The sequence below is a fragment of the Gymnogyps californianus genome, chromosome 3 (genome assembly GCF_018139145.2).
Source record: "Gymnogyps californianus isolate 813 chromosome 3, ASM1813914v2, whole genome shotgun sequence".
Lineage (NCBI taxonomy): Eukaryota > Metazoa > Chordata > Aves > Accipitriformes > Cathartidae > Gymnogyps > Gymnogyps californianus.
In genome coordinates, this window is record NC_059473.1 from 79206936 (window position 1) to 79213659 (window position 6724).

The 6724-nt window shown below is 50.4% G+C and overlaps 1 protein-coding gene across 1 annotated transcript in view; it reads right to left on the minus strand.

The window, feature by feature from the left end:
* Positions 1-586, minus strand: part of LIN28B (lin-28 homolog B) — a 101931-nt gene extending 101345 nt beyond the window's left edge. Inside the window, exon 1 of the mRNA XM_050893839.1 lies at positions 581-586. The gene's annotated coding sequence lies outside the window, so the exon portion shown is untranslated. The remainder of the gene's footprint in view (positions 1-580) is intronic.
* Positions 587-6724: the final 6138 nt, after the last annotated feature.

The window sequence follows — 6724 nt, forward strand, 5'->3', positions numbered from 1 at the left end:
GCGTCCCCGCGGCCGCTGCCCGGCCGTTACCTCGGCCCCGGCCGCCGCCGCAGCGCTTGGCGGCTCTCGGCGGGGGGCCGCGCCCCGCTCGGCGGCGGGGGGAGGCTCCGTCCCTTCACCCTTCCTCTACTACGACTGCTGTCGTCGTTCGTGTTTGACGTGCGGAGCGGCCCGGCACCCCTTTCCCCCCGTCCTGGAGGGGGAGCCGCGGCTCAGCTGCTGACAGCCCAGCCGGCGGCGGCTCCGGCTCCGCTCGAGGGCAGCGGCAGCCGGTGGAGGAGGGGGCGCGGAGCGGCGGCGAAGGAAAAAAAGGTGCGAACCCGGAAGTACACCCGCCGCCACGCCGCCGCCCGCAGGGAAACACCCGCGCCCGAACACAACAATGCGGAGCCGCTTCGCCTCCGCCGAGCGCAACTTTTCCTCCGGCATCGGAAAAACCCGCCTGCTGCCCCCTCCCCGCAGCCGCCCGCGGCCGGCGGGAGGCGGACCCCGCGCTCGCCCCGGCAGGTGCGGCGCCGGCGGGAGGGCGAGACCCGGCGGCGGCCCCGCCGCGAAGGAGAGGTGAAGGGAGCTCGCTTACCTCCCGCGCGCCATGGTGGCCGGGCTAAGCGGGGCTGCGCCGGCGGCTGCCGCGGTGGGGAGGCGAGCGCAGGGGCTGGGGGCACGCACCCACCGACGGGCACCCCCGGGGGCTTTGCCTTCCCGAGCCGCTGGGCGGACGGAACGGAGGAGGAGGAGAAAGCGAGCCGCAGCGGCAGGAGGGAACCGGTGCTCACGCCGGGAAGGCGGCGGCGGCGGGCAGACGCGGCCCCAACGCCGGCTCACGCCGCAGCCGCCGCGCACCTGCCCGCCGCCCTCCCCGCGGGCGGGCGGGCGCCCGGCGGCTGCGCGCGGGGGCGCTCGAGGGCAGCGCGAGCCGGCGGGCGGGGCGGGGCGGGGCGGTGCCGCCCACGCCCCCCCCCCCCCCCCCCCCCCCCCCCCCCCCCCCCCCCCCCCCCCCCCCCCCCCGGGAGCCGCCCGTCAGCCCGCCGCGCCCCGGCGCCCGCGCGCAGCCCTGTCAGCGCCGCCCCGGCGGTGCCGCCTGCCCTCCCTCCTCCGGCGCCATCCCCCGGGCGCCGGGCTAAGCTGTCCGCGCTTCGTCTTTCCGCAGGCCTCTTCCCGTCCCCTCCGACCCCCTCCTGCTGTGCCGGTACAGCGTGCGCCCGGCTCACCTCGCAGCCCCTCGGCCTCCCGCTCGCAGAGGTCGAGGGCCTCTTCCTCTGGGAGCCAGCGCGGAGGGCCCTGCTCACCACATCCAACCAACCACCTCCTCCCCCGGCGTTCGAAGGCATCTCCTTGTCTCACGGCTGCGTGTCGTCGAGGCCGTTTGGCTTCTGTGATTGCATCTACCTCCACTGCCCCGAGGACTGGACTCCCCAGCTGCAGCGCGTCCAGTCCGCTTGCGCTCCTACCCACCCCCAAATCTGCCGCTGGCAAGTGGGGCTTCACTCTTGTGTGGAGGATCCTACACAGCTTAACACCACCTTAACCAGCTGCAGCCATGACCTGCAGGTGGGTCTCACGATGTGCTGTCCACATCCCCAAAGCAGGCGGGCTTCTGGCTGTACAATTGGCTTGCCCGGAGCTTGTTGGTTCCCAGTTGTCTTGCACCACGATTGGGTTCCTTTCCCGGCACGTGAGGCTTTATTAATCCCAAAGTTTCGTTTTTCTAGCTCATTCTGACTTATCCGCAGAATACCCCAATGGTAGTTCACGTACCGTCATGCACATGCTTCACCCAAGTGTATATAGTAGTTCTAGAAATAGCAGGGTTAACAAAGCTTGGTGACCTACGGATTAATGTTCCACAACCTTTTTGTACCCATCCCTTCTACGCAGGCTCCAATAGTCCCCACTTCCCACATGCACTAGCAAAATGGAGATGGTTCCCAGCGGTGTGTATGCTGGCAGCCTCACCAGGCGCTTGTGCTGAGGATTAGCCAACTGGTAAGTCAAGCAGTAGGAAGGTGGTGAAGTCACACCATCTCTCCTCTGCTGATTAGCAGTCTCTTTTTATCTGACTGCTGATTTTCATGACACTTAGTATTTTTAGGTCCTTTATGTGGAATTTGGCTGAAACTGTAAAAAGGGTTCAGAAGTTATTTGGGAGCAAAGAGATGGATAGTGAATGCAATTGCATTTTCTTAAGAGACCAAGATAAAAATGTGGCACGTGGGAAGGATGGCTTTTTGAAGCGCTCATTTCCTACTCTGTAGTGAGCCCAGTTCACGTAGGTTTCTATCATTAGGCATTAGTATGCCTGCCTTGATCACAACTTCCCATTCTTGGGCTTTCCTTTGTGGATTTGATTTTTGAGGCTCCAGTAAGCCTTTCAAGAATTTATCAGCCCTTTTTGAGTGCAATTAAGGGCCCAGTCAGTGCTGAAATACTTACCGTGCATAGCTTTTTAACTTCTTTTTCACAAAAAAAAGCTTCACATTATAGAGTTTTGCTGTGTGATCCTAGCCTGTGATTAAAGAAGCTATGGAGCCTCTCGAGCCTTCAAATACTGTGCCTTACTTAGCTGAGAAAGGTTTTGCGTTGGACAGAGAAATATTTTCAGGGCTCAGGAGAGAGTCTTGTGCAGGGAGTCACCAAATGACGCCATTCCACTTAGACTTAACTAGGCGCAGCCCTAGAAAGTTACTTCATTCATGTTTCCCAGATGAGATTTAAGTAGCCACATTTTGCTAGTACTCCTAATATTTGACTCTATTACCTAAAATTTAGTGTGCACTCTGTGTGTGCATGTGTATATATATATGTCTAGCCCAATATATAGCTATATTACCCTAACACAGGTGTAGCTATATTTTGCTAATAGTTTGAGAATGCATGATCTTTTCTGAAAAAAACCCCAAACAAAACCAAACTGCAGTCAGAACTTGATTTCTCACTTAATTTTTTATTTCTAACAGATGAGGAAGAGTTCCTTCCTGGTCCCTGGTATTTGTGCTGAGATATTTTTGCAGAAAGAGAAACCTACCCACCTGCTTTGGTTTTGTACCCTCAGCATATGACATAATCTAATTTTATAGCAAGTTTGTGTAAAACAAGTTATATACGGAACATAAGCAGAATTGAACTCTTTCAATAAATAACTGAACTGCAAACAGTTTGAAAGGCTGTGAAAACACTGCACATTCTTCTCTATTATTTTCCATTTCTCAGCTTTTTTTCACTGGGCTCGTTCATAGGGTTTCCCCTGAGAACTTGGTGAAAAATTTGTTTCTTAGTTCTAGGCATTTTCATGAGGTACGAGATTTTTTCCTAAGGTGACCTGTTAAAGTGACCTGCCACCCCTGGTGAAAAAGAAAAAGCACTGAAGATATTTTGCAAAAAAAGTCAGTGCTTGAAAAAGCACTTTTAATTTTTCATGCTATATGTTCCACCCAAAGCAAAACAAAACATTTAGTCTATTTGTGTTGTGCTGCTATCAAAAATAATTTCTGGAATAGTTCATGAAAATATGTCATAAAATCATTACATATAGTATTTTTCTAGTGAGGTCTACTAAACCTTTTTCACTTTAGTAAAAAAAAAAAAGAAAAACATTCAGTAAGTAGTGTTGTTTTCCATTCTGTAATGGTGTCTCCAACTGTGGGAAATGTTCACTGAATGTTTGAAAAGAAGGAGCTGAGACATTGATTGTGGGGAGCGAATTTCTGACGTTCCAGGTAACACCTTCTCCAGCACATTCCTGGGTTTCGGAAACCAGTCCAAAGCCAGAGGTTTTAGACCAAGAGCGGTTGCTCCTCTTCCACCCCCACTGCTACTCAGAGCAGAGAGTACATTTACTCATTTTATCCCGCAGAGAGAGTCTTCTGCTCCCACAGCTTTGTGCTGTCTCAGGTTTCCCGTCTGTCCACATTTATCCTCTTGGCGTTCTCTTTCGATCATGCTATGTTTTCTTTCCTGACGGTATCATCTCCCAATTACCAGCCCCTTCATTAGTCTTGCTTTATGCCAGCTTAATCAGGGGCTGAGTAGGCACTTCTGGAGATCGTGTATAGGTTTCTCTGCAATATTTCTATGAACTGTTACTTGTTATAAGTGGGTATGTTTGTGTCAGCTATTACTAAAATTGTCTAAAAATTTCCCAGTATAAGACAGTTTTCCAGTTGCTTGTATCTTTGGCAAGCTAGCTCTTTGGTATGAAATTTTTCATGCCTCCTGTTATAGGCTGTTTACATTTTTTCCCAGTCATTTCCAGGAAGAAGACTGAAAAATATATATTTGGTCCATGTTAAGATATTATTTTCTTCACAATGATCTAGCAGTCCCAACATTTAGAGCAGGCACTTCAAATCTGGTGTAATGGCAGGAAAATGCCTTTTGTTGTTTGTGCGAGTACTCTGTCCAGATCTGGCTGAGCTACAACCCCTTGCCAAACCGCAGTTTGCACACACCAAGAGACTTTCTTAACAGCTAAAATCTACAAAGCCTTGGGTCCAATGAAAACCCAAGTCACTTCCAACACTGAATGCCAAGCAGCCTATGTGCACCGGGTCTTCTACAGTGAATGGGTAGTTCACATACATACTCCCCCTCCTAGTCCGGGCTATAGAATCTCAGGGAAAACTTTCCATGGATGCTTCTAGCTGCTCCTTTTCCCGAACAGGTTCTTGTTCGGCAACTAAGAACAAGGAATTTCTCTCTCTTGTCCTTTTAGCGACCCTACTGCTAACACCCTGGAAGCATGAAGGAAGAAGCTGTCTGAGTCAAATGGAAAAAAAGACAAATGCCAGACCAGGATGAGGAAAAAAAATAGATTAAGAGGAAGAGTCTCCTGAGATCAGGGCTGTTCAAGGGGCAAAAAGCTAAGTCTAGAAACTGGGGAGTGGAGGCAGAGACTCGCTGCCCAAGAGCATTTCACCTCATATCAGCGTGTTTATTTGCCAGCATAGCGTAATCCACAATATGTGAAATATGAGTTAATGAAGACCAGGGTTACTGTTGGCTGGAACAGCTGTCATATGTATCTGTGGGAAGCAGCACCGTCTCTCCTATTAGTTGTGAGGGGCAGGGACTGGGAGTATGCGTGGGGGAGACTGACTACAAAACCATGAGGGAAGCGTGGGAAGTTAGTGGGTGAATAGGATACACTAAAAGAAGGAAGAGAAAAAGGGTCTGGGAATGCAGTGGAGAAGGAAAAAAAATATTTAGATGCTTGTCTGCAAAATGGGGATTACAAGAATATTGAAATAGATTTGATAAGGAACTGTGGTAGACGAAGGCAGGACAGAAATATGGAAAAAAACTTGAGAGTGGAAACAGTATACATGGCTGGTGTGTGTGGGTCCTGTGTGCATCCCCCCCTTCCGGGTGTGTGGCTGCCTGGGCTCAGGGCCAGTTTAGAGATAGTACGGCTGGTAGCCTTGAAAGAAAACGCTAGAAGAAACGTCAGTGAGGGCCTGCTGTTCCTTGGCCCAGGAGCTGTTTTTAAGCTGAGGCTCTCATCCTTGTTCCCAGCTTAAGCTCCATTGCAGCTGCACTGCAGCCATGGCCATGCCTGTTGATCTGGACCCTGACGGGTGACAGGCTTGACCTTGGACCTGCCTCATCCCCATGGGCTTGTCTGGCCATCTAGAGTCTTGGTTGGCCTTGGTTGCCACCAACAGACCTGCTCTGCACCCTTGTCAGTGCGGCCCCTGCCCCACAGGCCCTGCTGTCACCCATGGCTCCCAGCTCCCCTTCCCCAGCGGAGCTGCCTCCCCTCGCTGCCCCCGGCACTGTGGACTCGCCGTGGACCTTTTCCTACAGCTTCACGTTCCACCAGTGGTCTCAGGAGCAGTAACATAGTAAGATTGCAGTAAGATTGCTCCTTCAGCTTTGGAAGGTGTATACCAGGTGTATACCCTAAAGGTCTCAAGCCTGGTGATAAATCATATGACTACCATATACTCCATTTAACCCCCTTTTCGTTTATTTTTTAAAAACACATCAAATGTACTGTAAAACTCAAAGGAAAATTACTGCAGTTGCAAAGCTAAGTGTTCCCTGCATGCTGGCAGCAAAACTGATATAAAATGTGCTATAGAAGGACCCTGGTGAGGGTCTTGTTTTCTGTTTCCTGTTTTCTTTCCCCCAGAACTGCTCATACCTCATGAAGGTCCAAACTGTGCTCTGTTTCTTAGCTGGCAATGGCTGTATGCAGTTACAGAACTTTCTCTTTTCTCCTTTTAGCCATTAGTCTCCTTCTTTGCCCTTTGGGATTGTTCTAATTTTTTAATGACCCAATGAAAATGTTAGTAACAGAGAAGTTTCCTATTTTTCTTCTGTCTTCCTCCTATTTTATTTGCTTTTGCCAGTGGGGCCAAAGAAAGGAAGTGATTTTTTTTACGTTAGTTTGGAAAAGCTGTGCCAAAATATGCTGTTCTGCTTTATTTTGTGGCCTTGTGAAAATCATGCAGCATTTTATGAAGCTTTAAATTTTAATATAAGATTCTCAAGAATGTTCCATTTGCAAACCTAGACAGATATCTAAGCACATGAACATTCAATATGGTAATCAGAGAAAAGTATTTTATCACAAATGCTTTTTAGACATTTATTTAGTTGCAGCCAAGTCAATTGCATTTCAGTCAAGCCTTTATTACAGGCACACTAAGAGCACTCTGCCAAGCCTCAGCTGTGGACTTCTCCATGCCTTTTCTAAACCAGTATTTACCACCTTTACAAGACT